This window comes from Delphinus delphis, chromosome X (genome assembly GCF_949987515.2).
Source record: "Delphinus delphis chromosome X, mDelDel1.2, whole genome shotgun sequence".
In the NCBI taxonomy this organism is placed as follows: Eukaryota; Metazoa; Chordata; class Mammalia; order Artiodactyla; family Delphinidae; genus Delphinus; species Delphinus delphis.
In genome coordinates, this window is record NC_082704.1 from 51,101,509 (window position 1) to 51,128,408 (window position 26,900).

Sequence of the window (26,900 nt, forward strand, 5' to 3'; positions counted from 1 at the left end):
AATAGTAATTCTGAAGGGAGATAAGATCATTTTTAATAATTATAAGCAAAGCAAAATTAGAGCAAAAACGTTAGTATCTTAAGTGGAATTATTAGGAATGGTTTCATCTAACGTGCACATAATGTTATGCCTACATAACATTTTATTTCTCATTGTCTAAGTTGTAAGTTGGATACAGAAATTTAAAAAAAAATTCCATTTTATAGATGAGGAACTTGAGGTTCAGAAAGAGTAATTGATTTGCTCAAGGTCATTGAGCTTGTTGGTATGAAGCTGGAACTTGCTCTAAGTGTTTTTAACTCCATATTTAGGAAATCTGTGCTGAAGACAGGTATGTAGCCTCTTTCCAGAAGACATTTATTTATCTCACTCAGAAACAAATTATTCCTACAGATTAATTATAAACTTTTTTTCGTGCTGGAATATTTAGCAGGTATTGGAAGTTTGCAATTTTAGCACTCACAAAATCTGTTGCAATTTCACTGTAGTTAAGACTTCTACTGAGCAGAATATAACACTTTTGGAGACATGTACTAAATTACCTGGTGAGTGAAAACTAATTTGGCTATTAAGTCTTTGAAGATTTGATTTAGTTAAGGATACTGAGATGAAATCAACAAAGAAAGACTGTTGTCCTTATAAGAGAAAGGAGGGGAGATTTCACACACACATGTGAAGAAAGATTGAGAGACAGAGATTGGAGCTATGCCACTACAAACAAAGGAGTTCCAGAAGCACTGGACACTAGAAGATGTAAGGATGAATTCTCTCCTGGAGCCTTTTGTGGGAGCGTGGCCCTACTGACACCTTAATTTCTAACTTCTGGTCTCTAGAACTAAGAGAAAACTTGTCTCTGAAATTTCTGATGTTTTAAACCACAAAGTTCATAATAATGTGTTAAGGTGGTCCTAGGACACTGATATGAATGAACATCAGTCTATATCCTATTTTTTCATGTCTGTGGGGATAGTAATGTCAATAAAGACATATAAAAAGGAAAAAAAAGAGATGTTAACCACTACCTAACAAATATCTTGTCTGTATTTTGTTTTCTTTAAGTAGAAAATAAATACCAAGTGCAGAAAAATAGTTAAATAGTTAAAGTTACTAAGATTACTTCTCTAGGTAGAGTGAAGTGAAAAGATTGCAAAACATATGAGCATTGAAAACTCAACAGATTCAATACAGATCTCAAGAAGGCAGTTGCCACTGATATCAATTTGTCCCTTGAGATCTTTGAACACAAGCTAACTAACTTAATAACACCACAGATTAATGACAGGATATAGACATTGATATTGCATAAGCTTTTTTTCTGGTCATATTAATGTGAATAAATCCCTAATGTTTTCAGGTAAAATACCATGTTTTCTCACTCTAAAGGTCTAGCTGTGAGTTTAAGTGCCACCAAGCTAGATTGGTATAATAAAAAGACAAAATTGAATATTGATAAAAACAGAAATATAAATAGTTTTAAACTTGAAAACACTCTTTAGTGAGACAGATTCATTAAATGTGGTTATAGGTGATTTTTTGTCTAAAGGGCATTGAATTTAAGACTTTCAGTCTTCATTTTTACTACCTTTGAATTTAATATTCCTATTGTCTTTCTGGAATACCTTCAATCCTAGCTAAAATGCTTAATGCTATTCTCCTCCTCTTATCTATGCATGCACACACGCACACGCACACATGGATGCACACTCACAGTACACTGTTGAAGTCTGTCAATTCTTTACTTGTCAATATCTCAAATCTATTCCCGAATCTCTCCATTTCCACACCCAATGAGCACCTCCCAGTCCTTTGTAAAGTTATGTCTGGATTATTGAGGCACTTTCCTAACCTGAGTACCTGCTCTGATCTCTTTACTCGCTATTCAGTAGAATTGATAGAAGAATTTTCCTCAGAAACATTTTTCATCATATCAAAACTCTGTTTGAGTATAAAATTACTACAAATACCTGAGCTCTGACTTGAATGCCTGTCCCCTGTTTATTCCCTCTTCCATTCTTCCTTTACCACCCTCACCTGCTCATCTTGTGAAATTCATTTCTTTTTGTTACTTCTTTGTATTTCCCTGTACAGTTTCCTAATTCCCCTCAGGATGCTTTCTTATCAACCCCCATCACACTCCACCAGTTATTATTGTTTTTATTTATCTTTTGAATCACACTCAATACTTCCTTCCCTCTTCCAGGAAGTCTTTTATGATTCATTCAGATCATTCAAAGCATTAATTTATTGTAATTCCTTCAGCAAATACATACTATAGGTGTAAAATTATTTCATACTTGCTTATCTTTTCTTAGTCAGAATTATGTCAACTAATTTATGCCTATCTCCCTTTATATTTTATCATTTTTTGTTTGTTTTGTTTGATTTTGGGTTTTTATTGAGGTATAATTGACAAATAATATTGTATTAGTTTCAGATGTACAACATAGTGATTCCATATTTGTATACATTGAAAAATGATCACCACAATAAGTCTAGTTAACATCTGTCACCATACATATTCATAAAATTTTTTTCTTGTGATGAGCACTTTTAAGATATACTCTCTTAGCAACTTTCAAATATGCAATACAGTATTAATTATAGTCACCATGCTGTACATTACATCCCCATGACTTATTTATTTTGTAACTTGAAGTTTGTACATTTTGATTACCTTCACCCATTTTGCCCACCCCTCACCCACCACCACTATAACAGAGAACAAATGTGACTCCATATTGAATCTATTCCTTTAGCTCTGTTGCCTGTGCTTAGTCATGCTGGCTCTGCACCTTTTGTAAAAAAATGCTGCATATAGCCTGAAATATGCAGGATAGCCCATTCTCAAGGCTCTGACCTTTAAAAGCATAACATTTTCCCATTCATATAAAGATACAAAGTTGCAGAACAGAGAATAATATTTGTCTTGTTGGAGGTTTATAGGAACAATTGTGACCAGACCTACATGGACAGCTGCAAAAACAAAGGCACCAAGAAGTTTGAAACAACCAGCTATACCCCTTCTCCTTTTAGTATAAAAGAAGCCTAAAGTATAACTTGGGTAAGGTGTTTTTTTGGGACACTAGTCCAACATATTCTCAGTCTGCTTGCTTTCTGAATAAAGTTGCTATTCCTTGCCCCCAAAACTAGTTTCTTGATTTATTGGCCTGTTGCATGGTGAGCAGTATGAGTTTGGACTTGATAACACAACCTCTGGTAACCACCAATGTTTTCTCTGTATCTAGGAGCTTGTTTTTCTTTTTTAAACTGCTTTAAATAATAAAAACAAACATTCCATGTTATAATTTCCACATATGTGTATCTGTACACGCTAAATATCTATACTCATTAATGATGGGATTTCTTTAGTAGATATTTTATAGGTTTCTAGTTGTATCTGGGAGGTGAAAACAAGTACAGTACTACTTCTTTCTGACCCTACTGGGAAGTTTTAAACAATTACTTTGTTGTTTACAGCATACATATAATACCAAATTACTAATTATTATATCACAAATTTATGAGAACATTCTTTCAACAGGACACAAAACAGTGTTTTATAAATAGAAAATTCATTTGAGATAAATTTATTTGTGGTTTTGGTATGTTATGTACTTTAAGAAGTCTGTCACTGAGCATGGTACACCTGACACTAACACAACATTGTAAATCAACTTTATTTCAATTAAAAAAGTATTAAAAGTCTGTCGCTGAGCCACTGGAAAATCAGAAGAGGAAATTAAGGCCCAGAAGTGAGAAAAGACTTGTCTAAGAACACAATTGTTAGTGACAGAACTGAAAAATGGTACTGGTCCCAAAGCATAAGCTTCTTGTTCATTTCATCAAAACATACTGTAGTTCAATTGAAGTATTTATCCTGGAGGAAAAACAAAAACTTTCAAAGGAAGTTGATTTTATGGAATACTTTATCGTAAATCTACTCATCAGTAAACACTAATTGAATACTACCATGTGAAAAACATTGTAAAGGACCAAAAAAATAAAACAATGAAAATATGAATGTTATAATTCACATGAATAATTATTTATAATTTATCCATTTGATCCTTGCAATAATTTTGTTATGTATACAATTAAAAATGTTATCACCACTTTAGAATGAGTAAAACTGAACTTCATAAGACTATCAATGACTATTTATTGTCATTTAGCTAGTAAGTAGCAGGGCCGAGTGTTGACTTTAGGTCCTATAAATATAGGTGATACGTAAGCTAGTAGGAAAGAAGTAAAAGGCAGAATAAAGTAATATTTGTAACAGATGCATAAATTCTCTAATTTAATAGCAGTATTTTTTAAGATTAATATTGGTAAGGCTACATTTTAACAAACAAATGATGCTTCCTTCACATGAACACTTTAGCAAATGTATCAAAAGATTCTATGATTACAACAAAAAATTACCTCAACAATTGTGATGTTTCTCTACAAAAGTGTGTTTCCAACATACTTAGCTTTGTATGTATCAGTATATAAATAGCAAACCATAGATTTCAGTTCCGGAAATTCTTGAGTCCCATAACGTTGAAATAAACCAAAGGCAGTGATATTGTAAATGATACTAGCTAGGAATTTAGAGCAAGACTTCTTATGTACATTTGTATTTAGATGACCAGATATTGGTAATGTACTATGTCAGTTTTTATGACTAGCATAACACAATCACAAGAGTAACGTGTTCTTTCTGTTTGTTTGCTTGTTTTCCACACTGATTTTACATTATGTATAATAACCTTAAAATTGAACATTTGGTAATTAAATTTTCAAATAGCAGTTAGTTCAACAACATGGGACTCAGTCTATAAATACCCATGATTTTTTAAACTGTGAATAACACTTTTAAGATAGGATAGAGTCTTTGTACGATTGTCCACACTTAGTAGAAATATAAAAATATTGATAAAATATGTGTGTGTGTATGTTTGTGTTTGATTTTCTTTAAATAACTATTATTCATAACTAGAACTAAGTGAAAAGCTGTGCTTAGGTGGTAATAGTTAAATTTGGGGATATAAAATTTTAAAAGCTTGTTCCTCTACAATCAGGTTTATTACATCTTTAAAGATAGTTGAATAGGTTACTTGTTTAGTTTCAAGTTTTCTCAGTACCTTGACTATCCTAATGTGTGATACAGTGGTTAAAAGCTCCATCCATATGGTCAGATTTTCTGGGTTAAAATACTGATATTGGTCTGTTATCCTATGCTTTATAATATATTATTCAGCTGAAAACTCGTTTCATCAAAATATACTATATGGGGCTTCCCTGGTGGCGCAGTGGTTGAGAGTCCATCTGCCGATGCAGGAGACACGGGTTCGTGCCCCGGTCCGGGAAGATCCCACATGCCGCGGAGCGGCTAGGCCCGTGAGCCATGGACGCTGAGCCTGCGCGTCCGGAACCTGTGCTCCGCAACGGGAGAGGCCACAACAGTGAAAGGCCCGTGTACCACAAAACAAAAACAAAAACAAAAAACAACATACTATATGTAAATGGAAGTATTTATTCTAGAGTAATGCAAAATAATTATCCATATAGCTTTATAACTTTAGATAGATTAAACACTCTAAGTCTCAGTTTTCTAATCCAAAAAATGTACATAAATATAGGATTGCTATGGGGATTAAAGAGATATTCCACATACAATACGTAATACAATGTCTAGCACCCAAGGCCTGTAAGAGGCTTATTATATATTTTTTTACTTATTGTAGGTTTAGTAAGTTGTGTTTTCTAAAATTACTTGGCAATAGATCATCATAACACTTATTAACATCTCCAAGGATACATTATTATTTTAATATATAGAATATTGAAAAATATGATTATTTGCATACCTTCACTATTTTTATAGGCTTTGAGGTCTGTTAAGGGCAAAGAGCTCATCTTGTTGATATTTTATCCTCAGAGCTTAGAATAGTTCTTAGCACAAAGTAGATTCTCTGCATGCATTTTATAGAATTGAAATTTATTTCCAGTCTGCTCTCTCAACCACACTATACCATCTATAACTCCAACTTCAAATCTGTCTCCAGCTTTGGCTACTCTCCTGAATTAAAGATCTAAAATTCCAACTTCTATATATTTTCACAAGAATGACTGCTCACATTACAAAATATTAGAAAATAATCTCAATATATATTAATCATTACTGGAGTAGAGTTGAATTTCCAGCTTCTTGTTTCTCTTTATTCTAATATATCTCTCTCACTGCCATCAAATTACTTTTCCCTAAACACAGGTCTCATCATACATCATTTTTACTCAAAATATTTCAGAGATCTCTACTCTTTACAAAGTCCAAACTATTTAGCATGACATGACACTAGCCACAAGCCATGTTTGCCAGTCTCATCTCCTGTCTCACCTTTTCAAAAAGCCTTGAGTTTGGTCATATTCATCACATAAGACTTCCTATATTTGTAAGCATTAGCCTCATGTAAAGACAATTTGTAAGTGCTTTGGAAACTGTAATTTAATTTGGAATATACAATCAATAATTCTCTTCACTAAACATATTGACAAATTTTTATGATTCACAAAGTATTTAGATAAAGATATGTTTAAAAGATAATGCGAGATAGGATAATGACAGTAGTCACATATTTTTTCAGTAGTAACTAAATATATCCATTTTTAAGAGGCAGCCTGACCAACCAACAAACTCTGATATTTGTATTTATTTCTATCTTCACACTTTTATGTTCAAGGTGTGATTCAAAAATAAAAAGGAAAACCAAATTCCTTCAGATAGACATATGATTAGTACTTTGTCTCCTGCACTTTTACACTAACCTCTTATCATTTATAAAACACTATAGGGTCTCTGTGAAAACATTATTGATCTCTCATTAGAACATGCCAGAATGTGAATCATGATATGAGTCACAGATGTCCTAAAATAGCATAGTCTAACCTCTACTCCCATCACTAATTTATCAAGTGTCAGAATAGAAAGTCATTGTCAGAAGAGCAAAGTTGTCAGGGTAACAAAACACCAAAAGAATGTCTTAATAAATAAAAACTGTGTGTGTGTGCCCACTCACCATATAATCCAGACAAAAAAGAGACAAAATTAAATAAAAGTTTTACAAACTTCAAATTTTGCTCTGGTATATAACAAAGATGAGCATAAAATATCATTTTAAATGCCATAAATTATTGCATCTTATAGAAAATCACTTGTATTGAAGAAAACCTAAGAGTCCTACTCTTATCACTAGTCATGATAAGAAATCATTTCATTAAGTTATAAGTATTTACTATACGCAATGCACTGTAGGAGAAATCATTATGAATAAGAAGAATTCTTGCCTGCAAGAACCTTATAATCTACTGCAAGAGACACACAAACATGTAAAACTAGCAAACTATAGTAAACGTAACATTTGACTCTTAAAAGTACAGACTTGAAGTGAGCAGGCTCTTTCTTTGACATTCTATCAATGTTAGATAAGTAGATAGATGATAGATAGATAGATAGACAAATATAGGCCCACAGAGAAAGAGAGAGAATAGTAGTTAAGAGTGTGAACTCTTTATTTTTTTAAATCACCTTGTTTGCTGACCCTGTTTGAACACTCAGCACAGAATAACACCTGCTACCAGAATGTGTCAGATGCTATGAAGAAAAGAGTGTGGACTCTTGAGCCAGATTGTCCGATCAATACTTAGGTATGTGTTAATGGTTGAATTGTTCCCTCCCTCCCACCCTGCCCCAGGAAAATATGTTAAAGTAATTTTCAGTACCTCAGAATGTGTCTTCATTTGGAGACAGGGTCTTTGCAGATGTAACAAAGTTCAAATGAGGTCATCAGTGTGGGACTTAATTCATAAATTACCTTTATAAAGAGAGGGAATATGGACACAAAGATAACAATACACAGAGGTAAGACAACGTGAAAATATACACAGAGAAGACAGCGATGTGACTGGTGTGATGCATCTATGAGTCAAGAAATGCCAAGGATTGCCAAAAACACCAGAAGGTAGAAGAAGCAAGGAAGGATTCTCCTCTAGAGTCCACAGAAAGAGCATGGCCCTTTTGAAACCTCGGATTCAGATTTCTAGCCTCCAGAACTGTGACATGATAAACTTCTGTTAAGTCACCTATGTCAGTCCTAAGAAACTAATATGGCATGATAGACATTTATTCATCTGTAAAATAGCAATAATAATACAACTTATATGATTTTTGAGAGTGAGTTTATACATGTAGGTACTCAACAAATGTAGAATAAAATGTTAGAAGATGAGATAAACTAAATTAATATTTCCTTGGATGATTAATCTGGGGACATTGCATTTAGGTTCAAATAGTCTCCCTCTTTAAATAACTTTTGTACTAAATGTTTATCTTCCAATTAGAATAAACAAAAAACAAACAACAACAACAAAAAACTATTAATACTATCCAATCTATGCACATTTGAAACAAAAACAAAAATTCACTGATCTTCTTACCTACTTCTAAATCAATTGTAGCATACTAGGGTAATTCAATGAATTATCAACATTCATAATCTACTAAATTCATATTAGTTAATATTTTTAATTTTTCTCTTTCCATATAATTTTCCAAATTTACTAAACATAAAACAACATCATTTAAGTATCTGGCTTATCATAAGTATAAGTAACAATTTTAGAGAAATAATGTTGAATTTTTAGGTCAGTTATATAATCTATATCTTTATTTTGCTGTCTTTGCTGAATATATAGGAGAAGCAATAAGCATTATTTGAAGTTTAGACCACAATAGCTAAAGAATAGATGTGAACTAGTTTGCACGTACTAAACAGTGTTAAAATAACTTAAAGAAATTTTTATGACAATTCACATAAATAATTTTATTGTAAATGGATTAACTTGAATACATATTTTGTATTACTACATGTGGTTCAGACTGCCAAATATTCATCAAATCTGTTTGCTCTTTTTCCTGGCAAAAATTTCGACTGCGTTTTCCAATCTCTTTGGAAGTTAGGTATGACCATGTGATTGAGCTCTGGACAATGGAATATGAAAAGAGATGTGTGCCAAGTCCAGACCTTGCCCAGAAAATCCTCACATATGTGAACCTACAGATTCATTTCCTTTTTGGCTGGGTGGAATGAAAACAACTTTGCTAGCTGTATGTTCAATATAATGGAGCCACACGATGGAAGAAGCCTAGGCAACTAAATTACAATTTGGAAAAGGCAGACTAAAAACACCCATATTGAACTTTTATGTGAATCAAATATAAGATTTAATTTTTTTAAGACATGGATATTTTGGAGGTTTATAGATTACAGCAGCAAGTGTAAGTGTACCTTATTTAACACACCACACCATATTCACATTGTATTTATCAACAGATAACACAGTCTCAGATTTATTTAGGCCAATATGCTTTTCTGGAAAGATTGAACCGAATAACTGTTTAGTTATTCCTTGCAGATAATAAAATGTATACTAAAATAAAGCCTGAGTAGTAAATTATACAACCTCTTCTGAAACCTACTTTAAGAAAATACTAAATTTATATAGTTTATATTGTACCTGTAATCCATATGGAGAACAGATGTTAATCAAAATTTGTGTAGTGCCCATTTATTCACTTGGAAGGTTTTATAAAAATATTCTTTTGCTCTTTTGTTTTATATAAAAATAACTTTATCTTATTTAAGCTTTCAGCTTTCTTATTGAAAAGTATTACACTGTTTTGGTATCTTTCTTGTTCTTCTTGTTCCTAAAATTGTGACTGTATTAGTAACAACTTATCTTTATTAGTTCTTTTGATATTCAAGCTAGCTCAATAAATAAAAGAAATTATATGTTAAATTATAACTAAGATTACAGACTCTGAAATCATGAAATAAATACCATCTTAGACCAGTGATAGGATATTGTAAGGATACAATGAGACCCTGAGGAATCTGGAAAATAAGAATCAATATATTAAAGGATATTAAGTAACTGGAAAGCAATTAGAAAGCAAGGTCAGCAGGCAGTTTCTTTATCTCTATCCATAGCCATTTCTGATGTCATTCGTATATCTAAGTTGCATTCTTTTTGCAAGAGTTTTTGGCATGGGAATGTTTTGGAAGCAAGAAATAGTCCCACTGATTCTAAATTCAGTGCATAATAGGGAATGATAGGGTAGGGTGAAAGCTATTTTAAGAATTAAACAGAATATAAACACAAACAATATTCAAAGTACAAATGGAATTCACAGAGATTACGATGGTTGAATAGACAATACCATCTCTTCTAGTCTCTTAGAGGTTTCAGGGTGCTGAGTGCTAGCTATATCTATAGCTGTATCTGTATCTATCAACTGCACTGTTCTTACTTTGTTACTGTTACTGTATTTACTGTGTCAAACATTCTCAGTTCTGTAGCTTTTTAATGCTTTACTTATACAGAATCAATTATTCTACTTAAAATATTGTTGTAGTTCAAGAGAAAACTTACTAAATTATAACTTTTAAAACAACATTAATGGTTTCTTTGTCTTTGTTCTCTTCCTGTTCCTTACATTTCTATGAAAACGTTAACCTGATGTATTATAATTGTCTATCCCCTCCACTGAACTAGAAATAACTCTAAGGAAGGGATAAAATTATATTTGACTTATATTCCTGGACCCTAACATAGTGCTTAGTATGTAGTAAGTGCCCCAAACACACTTGTTGCATTGATGAAACTAAGTTCTTTCAGGAATGATGAGAAATTCATATTTCTAAAAATATCTCTCATATGGTTAGGCACAGCGGTTCCATTTCTAGGTGACCAATAGAAACTCATTGAAATCAATTTTTTTAAAGCCCACTAACCTTTACTTTGTTTCTTTTGAACTTCAAGCCTCAACAGCTAGAATAAAGAGCCAGATTTTATGATTACCTACACCATTTAAATGTAATCTTTGTGTAATCTTCGCTAGTTCTAAAAAAGAGAAATAATGGATAAAAAGACTAATATTGATAATTAGGAAGCTCAGACCTGAATTTGTGGCCCATTTTAATTAGTCTGTAGAACATTATAGCATGGATTTATGCATACTAATTTTCTGTCTGTCCTTATCTTAGAAGTTTGCCTTTATTTTTTATTCACCTTCATTAATTTATTTTGTATCTTATTTTGTATTGTATACTGATTGTAAATCACTGATCTAAGATAGTATTTATTTCATGGTTTCACAGACTGTAATCTTAGTTATAATTTAACATATAAACTTAGTTCTATAGCAGTGTATTTTACAATACTGTTGTTCATTTGCTTAATTTCATATTTGGAATTTGAAAAATATTGCTATAGAAAATGATTAAATGTATTGCACTTGTTAAGTCTTTTAAAAGCCCCTTGATGTTGTCATATATGGCCATTTAATAAACCTTGGAACTTGAAAAGTAAATTATATATAAAATATAATATTCACCCTGAAATAAAATTCCTTCCAGAAAATATTAGAAAAAAGTTATTTTACCATGTTGAATATTTAACTCAGTAGAGTATGTTCAGATCATATTGCTTTATTTCACTAAACCACAGAAGAACCCACTGGAACAGCTTTAAATTCAGTGTGCTTTGATATGTATCTACTTACTTCTACAAATAATGTTTTTTTCAGGTAGTTGAAGTGAAAAGAAACAACTATTCTTGTTTTGTGGCATTCCATAATTAAAAGTTGTATTTTCAAAATCATTTCAGAAATTATGTTGTCTGTGTCTGAATTGCTTGAATATCACAAACTAATGGCTATAGAATGGGAAAAATAGTAGAATTTTGCCCTGTTAAATATTTCCATTCTAAATAACTGTAAGTTGATATTTCTAAAATTTCAGTTTTACTCAATTTTAAACGATGTATACTGACAATAACCACCTAATTGTTGGTCATTATTACCTAATTATATATTTTCTCCACACTGAATTAAGTCTGCTTGGCATAGAATTGCATTAAGTTCTTTTCCAATACCTCCCTGTGGTACTGTCAAACACTTTCTTTTGAAATTACTTACACTGTTGAGAGATGCATGCTGCTGGCATGTGTTTCTCACGGGGGCACCCTGCAGAGTTCCTTCCAGCACAAAGGAGGGAGCTTTCACCAGTTAAGATCTCCAACAATAAGTCACAAGAATGTATAACCCCAAATGTGTAAAGGCACTAGTTATATAGGGAAAAAAAAACTTTTAATATCATGAGAGATGTTATTATAGTACAGAGTAAGTGGGATTGCTCTTTATTCAGTGAAATCAAAGTATTTTCTCCTATTACTAACCTCACACATCTCATTAGTCACACTTATAAAGCCTCTTTTATTTCTGGTACTTTCCATTCATGTCTTCTTTCTATCTTGCTGCTCCCAAGTACACTTTATTCCCTTTTTAATTTTTCTTATTTCTTAATGAAAAGAGGAAAGATGGAATGAAATATTTTACACTGACCACTTAGAAGGTTCCTGGGTATATGATATCTGTCAAATTACTGTACCGTTGAAAACCAGACAAACTTGCATCACTGTCTTGGAAATGAAGTTAGTGTCAGAGAAAAAGAAAAATCAATTGGACAGCGATCTGAAGTCAAGGAGGAGTGAGAGGATTCTAGTGAATTCTACAAGACAAGTAAACTTCCTTAATTGCTTCCACACAGCAGCCCAACTGATGAGATCATGTTTTTATAAAGTCAAGAAATCAAGTAGAAGTTTTAAGGTTATTCTCTGTAGATCTCTACTGCAGTTCTGCAAATATTTTGTACATAGTAAATGACATTGTACCCTGAGAACAACAATGTAGGTAATATATCTGTGAGCACAGCAGTTTTCTGTAGTAGACAACTGAGCAAGGACTTCAGCAATGATCCTGAAATGAAGAGAATATCTGATAATTCAACCAAGTGACTACTATTAATAGGCAATTATTTTCTCATTCGTAAAATTAGAAAAGTGGACTTGATTCTATGCATTTATAAAAGAAGTAGATTTTTGACAGTTCATATATGCATTTATTTCCAGTAATTCTTGTACTTAGAGATGTCAATATTGTATTTGCATGATTTTTCTTAAAATATGATTCAAGATTATGTTAAAAATTCCCAAAGTACAAAAATGTATGATATCAAAAATGTTAAGTCTCCTTCCTTCCCACCTCATTCCTAGTCCCACTCCTCAAGAGGTATTTAAAATTAATGCAGCATTATTTTTGAAATAGAAAGGAAATATATTTATATGTATATATTGGACTTAAAATGGGAGAAAGGACTGTGGCAGATTGTATTTTCCAAAAATTGTCACAGCAATCATATTAGAGATCTGATCCCTCATGCACTTCTAGAATCTTACCACTCTCCATCAGGAGGTGAAATCTATTTCCTCTCTCTTTTAAGCTGGGCAGGCCTTTGCTACTGCCTCAACAATTAGAAAGTGGTAGAAGCAATACTGCCTGAACTCTAAGGCTATTATAAAATGCACTATGGGCTCTGACTATCTTTCCTTTTATATTGGGATGATCATCCTTGTGGTAAGAAAGCACAGGCCACATAGAATGGACCTGTGTAGGTATACATCTCAACCAGCACCCCAATACAGCTAATATACATATGAGTGAGCAAGCTTTCAGATTATTCCAGACACATAAGCTAGCCACCAAACCCTTCCACCTTATGTAGTATAGAGCAGAGACAATCTAATCTCAGTCAAGTGTTGTACATGCTGCAATTGTTTGAGCAAAATACATATTGTTATTGTTTTAAGCCACTGAGTTTGGGGGTTTATTTGTTACACAGCCATAGTAACTGGAACACCTGCCAATTTTAACATGGTTAAAGTGAACTTGCCCTAGTTTAAAGAATTTCAAAACCAGTAATTGCTCTTTGAAATAAATGGCTGTGGGTAAAGTAACTTCTTTCTAACTTACATGAGAATAATAAAACCATGTATCTTTAAAACAGTGTTGTCCAACTGAAATTTGTGCAATGTTGGAAATGTTTTATATTTACACTGTCCAACAATGGTTGTGACTAACATGTCGATTTTAAGTACTTGAAATATATCTAGTGTGATTTGTGAAGTGCCTTTTTAATGTTATTTAATTTTAACTCAAATTTATTTATTTTATAAATTTATTTTATTTATTTATTTTTGCCTGCACTGGGTCTTTGTTGCTGCTCATGGGCTTTCTCTAGTTGCGGCGAGTGGAGGCTACTCTTCGTTGCAGTGCACAGACTTCTCATTGTGGTGGCTTCTCTTGTGGAGTACGGGCTCTAAGCACATGGGCTTCAGTAGTTGTGGCACATGGGCTCAGTAGTCGTGGCTTGCACGCTCTGGTTAACTCAAATTTAAATAGTCACATGTAGTTAGTAGCTAATGTATCAATAGCACAGATTAAAAAGGTATTGATAATTCAGGTAAAATTTTTCCTTAGGTTGAGATAGTTAGTCTACTTTTCTACATGGACAGAAATTGGTTAATTCTTCTTAGCTCAAATCGTATCTAGTAAACCTAATTATTTTGAATGGTTCTAAATGTTTTTCACATTTAGGTATGGGGATCTTTATAAACCATTAAAAATATTTTAGTAGGGGCTTCCCTGGTGGTGCAGTGGTTGAGAATCCACCTGCCGATGCAGGGGACACAGGTTCATGTCCCGGTCTGGGAAGATCCCACATGCCATGGAGCGGCTAGGCCCATGATCCATGGCCGCTGAGCCTGCGCATCTGGAGCCTGTGCTCTGCAATGGGAGAGACCACAACAGTGAGAGGCCCACATACTGCAAAAAAAGAAAAAATAATAAATAAATAAAAAATTTTAGTAATTCAGCTATCAGTTAAGGTAATAATCAGGAAAAACAGACATGTAATTTTCTGGAAGTTCTAATGACTAGCTCTAGCACAATGTCCATTAAAATGTCCATAATGTTTGTAGAGAACTTTATATTTTTCAAAGCACTTTCCAATGCATTGTTACAATTAATTATCTTTTCATAGGAAGGCACGTAGAAATTTATTTTAAAGTACAAACCATTGGAATATTGGTTTTTTGAATATGCATTGTTAATAATTTAAAATCAATGTATAAAATAAAACAATGAAGAAATAATAATTGACTTTTGGTTACAACATGATATTCTGAGCTAACGTGGACTCCTCACCACTACAAAACCATAAAACTTCCAGAACAAAATATAATAAAATTTTTAAGTATCTAATGATGAAAAAAGGATAAACTAAAATGTACATTAAATGGAAAGCAGGATAAATATAAATTAATCTACACAAGATAGATGCTATTAAAACTATAGAATGTTTTTTAGTAAATAGAAAATCAAATGATCAGCCATATATAAAAGAGAAGTCACTTCCCACTGAAATATTCTGACAGTTGATTTTCAGAAATAATGATAAAGGCCTGAAGGGCATTGAATAATGTCTTCAAAGGGCGAAGGTAAAATAATTACCAAACTGGAATTCTACACACAGCTTAACTGTAATTCAATAGTGAGAGCTAAATGAAAATATTTTCAAACAAATATTTGGAGAGCTTATCACTCATTGAACCTCACTGAAAGATCTAGCAGTTGGTAAAGTTTAGTCATATAAAGGATATAGAAAAGAGAAGGGGTTGAATGCAAGAAACAATGGTGAACAAAGTAATTGGTAAACAAGTTGGCTAAATCTAAATAAGCATTGATTGAGAAAAAACAAATCTTTAATAATAAGTAATTTGGGTTAGCTTCAAAAGGGGAAACTTAAGAACTAGAATAATAACATGTGAGTGTGTGATTGAGATAAAATGTTTTGATATATTTATATTGTTCACAGAGAAGGTAGGGATGTTGATTAACATTAAACTTATTAATTGTGTTAAAAATTTTAATAGTAACCCTTAAAAGTATGTGTGTATGTTTGTTTGTAATATAAATTCCCAAAGTTCAAAGGCAGATCAACTCCATAAGTAGTAGGAAAAAAATGATAAAAAGAAAGAGCAAGATAATTAAAGCAATAATTATAATGGTAGAAATTCAAATATGTCAGTAATCACAAAAATAACTGTCAATGTAGAGTAAAATGCAGATATTTTACAGCTGTGTTTTTAAAAAGCAGTTAAATGTTGTTTATAGGATATACATGCTTAAATAAAGAAATAATGAAATTTTAAAATGTGAAAAACTTTCACCAGGCAAATACCAAAAAAATTTTCTTTTCTTTTTATCCTCTGGTTACATTAACAACTTTCCCCTTATTCTTGGTTTCAGCAATTTGATTATGATGTCCCTGGGTGTGACAATATACAATGGTACAGCCACTTTGGAAATAATTTTAGGAATTTAAAAAAAAATTAAATATGTTACTATAATTTTGTTTCTCTTACATTTGTTATTTGATTTGATTTGATTCTTAATGTTTTTTGGAGTATAGTTGTTTTACAATGTTGTGTTAGTTTCTAATGTACAGCAACATGAATCAGCTATACTTATACATATATCCCCTCTTTTTAGGATTTCCTTCCCATTTAAGTCACCACAGAGCACTGAGTAGAGTTCCCTGTGCTATACAGTAGGTTCTCATTAGTTATCTATTTTATACGTAGTATCAATAGTGTTTATATGTCAATCCCAATCTTCCAATTCATCCCACACCCCCTTCACCCTTGATATCCATACATTTGTTCTCTACATTTGTGTCTCTATTTCTGCTTTGTAAATAAGATCTATTCCAATTTTTTTCAGATTTCACATATATGTGTTAATATACAATACTTGTTTTGCTCTTTCTGATGTACTTCACTCTGTATGACAGTCTCTAGGTCCATCCACGTCTCTACAAATGACCTTTTCATTCCTTTTAATGGCTGAGTAATATTCCATTGTATATATGTACCACATCTTCTTTTTTTTAAGTCTTTATTGAATTTGTTACAATATTGCTTCTTTTTTGTTTTTTTGGCCGCGAGGCATATGGGATTCCAACTCCCCAACCAGGGATTGAACCCACACCCCCTGTACTGGAAGGCAAAGTCTTAACCACTGGACTACCAGGGAAGTCCCTGTACCACATCTTCTTAAACCATTCCTCTGTTGATGGACTTTTAGGTTGTTTTCATGTCCTGGCTATTGTAAATAGTGCTGCCATGAAGAGTGAGGTTCATGTGTCTTTTTGAATTATGGTTATACCCAGAGAAAACCATAATTTTAAGACTTTCTTAAAAGTTAAACATATACCTGCCTTATGACTCAGTAATTCCATTACTTGGTATTTGCATAAGGGAAATGGAAATATACAACCAAATGAAAACAAAAACTTGCATTAGAATTTTCATAGCAGAGTTATTCACAATAGTCAGAAATTGGAAAAAACAAAAATGCCTTTCAACATGAGAATGGTTTAAATAACTGGTATATCCATATTATGGAATAATATTCAGCATTTTAAAAAAGGAACAGACTTTTAATATGCATGGTGACATTGATGGATCCGAAAACAGAGTGAATAAAATAAGCCCAACACAAGAGTACTTACTATATGTGTCTATATGAAATTCAAGAACAGGAAAAACTAATCTATAATGGTGACCAAAAAAAAATACAAGAACACAGAACATCATCTGCCTCAAGGTAGGAGTTGATGACAAAGAGACCCAAAGACATTTTCTAGAGTGATGAAAATGTTTTATATCTCAATTAGAGCTTCAGTGATATTGATATGGATGCTTAGCTATATATATATATATATATATATATATATATATATATATATATATATATATATATTTATTTATTTATTTATTTATTTAACTGTATATATAAGTGATATTGGTATGCATGTATGTGTGTATGTATGTATGTATCTACCTATCTATCATCTATCTGATCTATCTATCGTGTATCTATTAGTCTGCTAAGGATGTCATAAGCAAATACTACAGGCTAGCTGACTTAAAGAATAGAATTTTGTTTTCTCACTGTTCTGGGGTTTGCACGTTCAAGATCAAGGTGTCTGCGGTTTTGTTGTCTCCTTAGCTTTCGGATGACCACCTTCTGGCTGAGTCCTCACATGGCCTTTTCTCCATGCATACACATCCATGGTGCCTCTTCTTATAAGCACTCCAGTCCTATTGAATTAGGGAGCCACTCTTATGACCTAATTTATCTTTAATACCTCTTTAAATGTCCTATCTTTAAATATTGTCACATTGGGGTTTAAGGCCTCAACATATGAATTTTAGAGGGGATATTCTTTAGTCCATACTCTTTTTTGTTTGTTTGTATGTTTGTTTGTTTTTTGCGGTATGTGGGCCTCTCACCGCTGTGGCCTCTCCCATTGTGGAGCACAGGCTTTGGACCCACAGGCTCAGCGGCCATGGCTCATGGGCTCAACTGCTCCGCAACATGTGAGATCTTCCCAGACCGGGGCACGAATCTGTGTCCCCTGCATTGGCAGGCGGACTCTCAACCACTGAGCCACCAGGGAAGCTCAGTCCGTACTCTTAATATGTCAAAATTCATCTAAATATACATTTAAGATGTGTGCTTTCCATTTTATGTCAGTTAATTCTCAATTGAAAAACTATCATAAACTCAGTTTTATATTCACTTTTGTGCAATTTCTCCTTTTCATGAAGTAAAAACTTTATTAAATTGTTCTGTTACTCCATCTTGGGCTCTACTACTTTTTAATGAAATATTTACTAATTAATATCAGCCCAAATATACACAGATTCTCTACAAAATTAAATGGTGCTCCAAGTTCCAATGTATACTTTCTCTCCTCCTGAAAGCATCTCAATTAAACTGACCTATATTATGCAGAATAGAATATCTATAGTTACCAAAGTATATGATTTTGGTCACGATTGTCCAAGTCTGATTTCTTTAGTTCCTGCATAGTCTCTCTATACATGGCAAGTCTGACAATACCCAGCCTAGCTGTTTGCCCCAGGTATTGAAGCTATCATAGATCTCTGCCTCCATATCAAAGGCTTGTTTCCCTATGGTACTCAGTTCACCAAGACTTTTCTTGCATTCACTACCCTTGATTAGTCTCACAGCATAACTTTTAGTTTGTCTGATTTTTTTTGTGTGTCTTACTGCAGGAGCAAAGGTGTTTTTTTTCTATCTACATCCTAACCATAAGACGAAGCCCTAATAGTTCAGTTTAGGAGTGTGATATGTTTTTCATTTGTAGGTATTAAATTTATTGGATTTTCTCTTGGTAAAGTACAATTAAAACCCAAGACAGGACGGGGGTCTATAACATTGCACAAGACTACATCTGATTTTGAATAGTAATCTTTTCCTATACAATGGAGCTTCAAAACACAGGTATGATTGAAAAATATAATGACACATCCCTCAAGGTCCTTGTGTTTTGGCTTAAATAGAAATAACTTCATGCAAATTATTTTGGAAACATATAGATATTCTTAGAAAAAGTATAGAATCGGCATGACGTAGAGATATTTTCTCTTGTGACTGTGTATTGGTGCAGTCGGAGGGACTCACCAAAAATTCATTTTCTATCAGAAATAGTCTATCAATGCTCAGGCAATTTCAGCATCAAAATTGACAAGCCACATGGATTTGAAGTGCCTTGAAACTATGAAAATATTGGAGACCCTGTCTAATAACCAGTGTGTAAAAGGCCAGGAGATCTTATATCACAGTGTGTTTTGGCCACATATTACAGGAGGATCATTATTGTGGCCTGTGTACATTGAAAAAAATAGAATCTTGTGAATATTGACAAATTTAAATGAAAACTTGCCAGTTAAGTTTCTGGTGTACCTGATGCTGGCATAGAAATAATATATGATCAATGATTATATCAAATATACACAAGGATATGAAACATTTTGAAGATTGGAAATCTCTGATACAGAGTCTTTATGAAGCTTTTGCCTTTCTTATGGTACCTATGATAAGTATAGAACAGGAAGACTATCTTCTCAAGAGCAATTCCTAATGAGAGTAACGTATTTATCAATGTCAATTATCTTCTACCTGTCAAGGGACATGTAACATGGATCTGAAGCACTTTTAAACCACTGCTGGAGTACCCAACTATTTAAATATTTGTGGCATGCTAGACACCTTGGAATGTGGATGGCTAATACTTATATAAGAGGAAGAAACATCATAAATTTGTGACATAAAGTTCTCTACTATTATTATATCATTTGGTTGTTATTTCAAAGTAATCAAATAGCTGGGGGTCTCCCAAAGTCCATTATTTCTTTCTTTACTATCAGAGCTTCACATTTATTTATGGTGTCAATGTGCCTAAGTTGAAATACCTAATTTCCCAGCCTCCCTTAAATCTACAGTAACTGTGTGACACAGTTCTAGCCAATGAGATATAGGCATAAATCCCTGGGGAAGGAATCCGTTCTGAATAAAAAGTCAATGTGTCTCTAGGAATAACCTCTTCATCTTTTCACCTTTCACCCTTCGGCCTGTCTAGCTGTGGCTTGAAGCTAGCAGGTATCATATGAATACTGGACACCCTTGAACATGAAAGTCTCTATACTCTAAGATTGGCAGAATTGAAAGCTGGAAAAATCCTAGCTCCCGTTGGCATTGGTGAGTATCATTAACAACCCTGAACCCCCTGTCACTAGGCTCCTTTTCATGTCATAAAAATAAATCCTCCTTTGGTTAGTCAAATTCTTTGAGTTCTCTATTACTCAGAACTGAACATACTCTGACCTGATAACATGAGAACTGAAATTTTATACATCAGCTGTCATATTGCAGATGTGGTTTATGTATTATCTGGCTGAAAACCCCTGTTAAGGAGTTGTGTGTTGTACAGTTCTGAGAACTGATGTATAAATTTTCCTGGACACTGTTAAGACTTCAGAATGGCACTAGTATATTTAATGGAATGGTGTTTTTAAATGTTAAGAGAGAGCATCATGGGTGCATTTTTTTTTAATTTGAGAGAAGCATTGGAAATTTTATACATTGAAAATTTCCTATTTAACTGATGCATTTATAAGGAATAAAAATTGCATGATGAACTAAAAATAGGTATATAGCAAAGAGTAATAAATTTCTTGTGGTTCATTCAAAGATGAATCTCATTTATTGAGTGGGCTTTCTGAAAAGGACTGCACAGCACAAAATGGGGCAAGGGACTCTAATGTTGAAATGTCAAAGAACAGATGCAACTTAAAATTTAATGAACACTTTCAAGGGCTTTTGTTTATGTTGTGAACATAAAAGCTTATCTGTGTTTTCTTTTAGAAATTACATGGAAGCCTTTAAGATTATTTTAAAGACTGGGTGATATAGAAATCTTATCCATGTTGTTGTTGATTCAGGAAGGTACAGACAGCTCAGTCAACTGTCTGGTGTTCCTGTAGGGAGCAAGGGGTCATCAGTGGTTACGGATACATTTTATAGGGGACATGCAACTTAGACCTAAAAGTGCCTAAGAGGTCAAAGACTTTATATTGTGATGCTACTGCACATATTAAGGGTCAGATATATATAGAAGGACAGAGAAACACACTTTTAACATGCTATGTTGGTAACATATGTCAAAGTTCATCATGATGAGCAGTTCAGGGCATATAATCAGTGATCAGATTTGTTCATTATGACCAAGAATGTGCGACATGGATCAGAAATAGCTTTTGACTAAAGGAAGTTCTTCTTGAATTTCTTTATTCCTTTTCCTTGGTAGAGGCCTTGTTATATGACAGATGTATATTTAAGAACAGGCAAATTTATGGTGAATTTGCCATGTCTAAAGCATAGGCATTTAAATGTAATTTGAATGAAATCCACTCATGGGAACTATAAATTCAGTTAACCAAAGCAGATCCTTTTTAAGGGAATTTATATATTTTTAGTTCAAGAGTACTTTTTTTATCAGTTGGCTGATATGAAGTATTTGAGACTCTTCTATGAAACTTAAATTTCTGTTAAGATGAAGAATCCTTTTGGATATTCTTAAGTTCTCAAAATGGAAAAAGTATTAAGTTTAAGGAAATGCTATACCTTGAAATGTTAGAATAAAACTTTTATACAAAACTATACCCAGAATTATGAAAAGGTTCTTTAAAGATGATGGGTACATGAGTGAGTGTGTTTGTGTGTCTATATGTGTGTGTGTGTGTGTGTGTGTGTGTTCAAGCTTGTCCCCATTGTTGGTGAAGTGAGTCCATAGTTTGTAGTTATGTTATTATTGTAAAAACATGCTAAAAAATGCAGCAGCTTCCAGGATAAGGCAAAGATTTATAAGTTTGCTTAGGACTAAGTTCAAAAAAAATGGTTTATTTTCTAGCAATACGAGAAGAGTTGGATGGTCACTGTGATTTTTAAGGTAATAATACTCTTCCAGTAGATTATGTCTTTTGAAAGAAAGAAATCTCTTTATAGAGAAACTGGTTTTAGATAGTAATAAATTTTTAAATTGAAAATTTCATGAAATGAAAATGAAATGTTTAAATGAAATTGTCCAACAAAAATAAAATCCCTTTGAAAATGATTATTCATATTTTCTTTCCTAGAAAGGTCAGTACAAGTGAACTCTTGGATATCTTTAAGCATTAAGTCCCCATCTTGTTTGTACTTTTGTACCATACTGGAGTCCTACTACGTAACTCGTTATATATAATTGCAAGAATGACTATACTTAATTTGCTGCAATGTGGACAAAACAAATTTGTGGGTATTGTACTATGTTAAATCATGTATATTCTAGTTGAAAGTTATTGGAATGGGATGTCTATTTCCTTTGTTCACTTGGTAAGTTTAAAAGAAATGAACATTATCTGAGATTCAGAGATAACATCTGTGGTCAGCTATGTGTACATATAAGAATGTACTCCCTATCTTAGTGGTTAAGAGTGTTAGTTATAGGGAAAATAATTAGTGAGTGAGACTTGTAAAGGAAAAGAGAGTATAAGAGGGGCAAGGTTCTGTAAGGATACACAGTACCACATAAAGGGAGATGTTTTTTAATTTAGCGGGATGAAGTAACTTAAAAGGACTGGTGGTAATGAAAATTGTAAAGGTCCCCCTCAAGAAGCTGATGTCTTTGTGTGAACTGTAGGACATTTATTGGGGAGGACACTAGTTTTAGGAATTGCCTAGTAGACCTTTGAAAGAGTGTGGAGTCTGCAGGATGTTAAGGATGTCCCTGTAGTGTCTGTGGATCAATAAGGCACAGAAGGCCCTGTCAAGAGTTTTGTGATCCTGCTGTGAAAAAGAAAAAGTCAAGGTCAATTTCTTCAGCATATAGAAGAACATGTAATATAGATCTAAAGAGTCTCTGTTCTAGAAGAAGTGGTTGGTAAAGCTATTATTAACAACACGCTAAAAGCACCAATCATAAAGATAAAAATTGATGAATTTGACTACATTAAATTCAAGACCTCTATTCTGAAAATGATGTCATAAACAGAATTAAGAGAAAAATGGCTGAGTGGGAGAAAATGTTTGCAGCATTCATTACTAACAAAACATGAATATCTAAAATAAAATCATAGAACAATATCACATATATAAAATTAAAAAAATATTTATTCTCCCCAATATTATATTTTTTCAAGGCTTTTTACAATATTAAGTAAGTATATGTAAGGTAGATTGGAAAAATATATATTAAATATATGAAAGTAGGTGTCTAAGTGGGTAGGGGAGAGGGATTACAGAGCAGGTTGAAGGAGAAATGTTAATAGTAAATAAAGAGTAGTAAATACAATAATGAAGGATATAATTAACTTAGCCTGAAGGCCAAAACAAACAAACATAACAAAGAAATAGTCCAGCACTCACCCCAAATTTTCACACTAGATTAGACATTCTTATTAATTTTATGGTCTTCTAAAATTTAAGAATAACATATAATGTGTAGTTTCTGTATTCTAAACGGCAAGAGTTCCTTAGATGTCCTAGAAGTCCTTATATTGCCATATATATATAGGATGACACTTTTTGATCATTTATAATTAAAGAAAATTATACTTTGGGATTTGAACCTGTGAAACATGATAGAGGTTCAGTTGTGGGCAGAGACAAAAATGACACACAACTTTCAGATAGGATTACTTTTGGAGGTGGAAGTAGGAGAATTGATTGAATTGATTACACCCTTCAATTCATGACATACTATGTATCCCTAGTTCTATTTTCTTTAACATAATAAATATAGAGAAAATGTAGTAAGCTGTTCATCGTAAGTCCTTGTAGTTTATATGCCGATATCATTATATACATTATTTCAGTATTTATGATGTATTTAATAATTAAGAATATAAAACAAATAAGTCACCTACTAAAAGTAGAGGTTAATTCAACCTCTGTATTTCAGAATTTCTGTTCACAGATATTGAGCTCTTACTCAGTTATTTCTAGTAATTTCTTAAAATAGGTGCCTAATATTAAATGATCAAATATTTTCTGACTATCTATACCTATTTTAGTTTAACACAATATGCCTGTAGATTGTATAGTCTCAGAAGTCCAGGGAAGACTTTTTATGGAAGTAGAGCTGAGAGCCAAGGGAAGTATAACTGCTAACAGGAGAACAGAGTTAATAGTATTTTAAACAAAAGAAATAATATTCTAAAAGGCTATTGTGATAGAACCTGGTGTGTCACAGGAGCTGAAAGCCTTATATTTTACCAAGATTGATCTAATTGCTATGTCAAAATTATATTTTCAAGAGGGTCAAGAGTAAAATACAGAACAGTTAGGAAATTCTTGCAGTTTTCTGGGTAAGAGATGATGGTAGCTCAGGCTAGAATGGTAGCAGGAGGAGGTGAGAAGTCATCAGATGTGAGATATAGTTTGAAAATAAAGCCCATAGGCCTGGATTTGGGTGAAGAGAGAAAGGAAGAGATTGACAATTCTTCCAAATATTTTGCCCTGAGGACCTGAGTAAATAATTATATCACTTACTGAGGTTTACAGAGTCAATGCCAAAGAAAATCCAAGGTTCAGTTCTAGGTATATTAAATTTGAAGTGCCTGTTGGACATACAAGGTTTGAGTATGAGGTTGAGTTTTATAATGTGGATTTATGAATTTAGGATTATGAATATTTGGATTGTTTTTAAGTCATAGAGTTAGATAAGATCACCCAGGAATGAGTGTAAATAAAGTCCTAAAACTGTGTCCTGGGACACTCAAAAATTTAGAACAGAAAAATAAAGAGTATTTAGCTAAAGAGACTGAGAAGAGAGAGCCAGTGAGGTAGGAGGCAGGAAATCAACTGAAGAAACTATTTAAAAATATTTCGTTTATTTATTAATTTATACTAGATTCTAGAGCGACCTCTTAGTACAACCAGGTGTAATTGTTTGTCCTTCAATTGTGCCAGTAAATATACATCTAAGTCTATGAATTGGTACACTTAATGGCTAGCCAGATAGGAAAACAACAAGAAAAATTTGTACAAAGTCCATGGAAAATCTGTAAAACATATTTTGTTGGACATGAAAGGTGACATGCAATTTATCAATTTCTGATGACAACCCTTTCAAAAGAGACTGAAATAAATAAGTAAATAAAAAGTGAAGTAAACAGAAATAAATTTAGAAAATTTAGAAAATGTCAGGCAGCAAAATAGTAGATGTCAGATTTAGTCATTAAAGTCACATCTTGCCAATGATTATACACTTACACATTTGTACATAATGAGAAAACTATTTCATAGAAAAGATAAAAAATATAGAAAAAGAAATAACAGGACAGCATATTAGCTAGCTAATTATAAATATATTATATAGTGATTAACAATCCAAGAAAGGAAACTTGAGTCAGATAACATTTTCATTAAACAGATAGCTATTAGAAATACACTTATAGAATTCTGTAAACAGCTATGTGACTCAGAAGATGACGATTCTCCAGAATTGATTTTTCTTTTTAATCCCTTAATCAATGCCCCCTGCCTCTGTACAGAAAATAACTGATACCGGAAAACAATTAGTTCACAGGAAATTGTCAAATATTTTAAAAGACAAACCTCCTTATAAATACCATGTCATTCTGAGTATATATGTGGTTGTAATCTGAGAAAGCTATAAGAAGCTGACAGATTTGAGATCATTCCATTGACATCATTAGCTTATTTTCATTGAAACTTATAAGAGGTTTTCAACTTACCTTGGCCTACAAAGTATGAGGTATTCTTTAAGACATTACTATTTATTTGGTTACACAACATCCATATACATAGGATATGTCAGGATGGCCTCTTGTCTGTGCCTTTATCCTACTTCACAGAAAGATGTAGATTTGTGATGCCTGAACCTTCTATAAGTAAGAGAGGAGGGGGCTGTTTTAAGAAAAACAATAAAAAATAAGAATTAAAAATTAATATACATAAGGATCCATTTAAATGAGAAAATAATGAAATGAGAAAATAAATCACAATAAATATAAAATTATTAAAAGTTGAATAAAAAATAAAGTTTATTTCTTAACTATGTAACATGTCCCTGAAATATTTTCTTTTTAATTTATTTAAAGTGAAATTCACATAGTTATCCATTTTAAAATGAACAATTCAATGTCATTTAGTACATTTACAATGTTGTGCAACTACCACCTCTACCTAGTTCAAAAACATTTCCAACACTCTAAAGTAAAACCTTTTAGTCATAAAAACAACTTCCCATTCTTCCTTCCCCTAGCCACTGGCAACTACCAGTTGGCCTTATGTATCTATAGGTATATCCATTCTAGATATTTCGTATAAATGGAATCATGCAATATGTTACCTTTTGTGTCTGGTTTCTTTAACTTAGCATAATGTTTTGGGGGTTCATCCACATTGTAACATATATCAGTATTTCATTTCTTTATATGTCTGAATAATATTTTATTGCATGAATATACCACAATTTATCCATTCATCTATTGATGGGCATTTGGATTGTTTCTACTTTTGA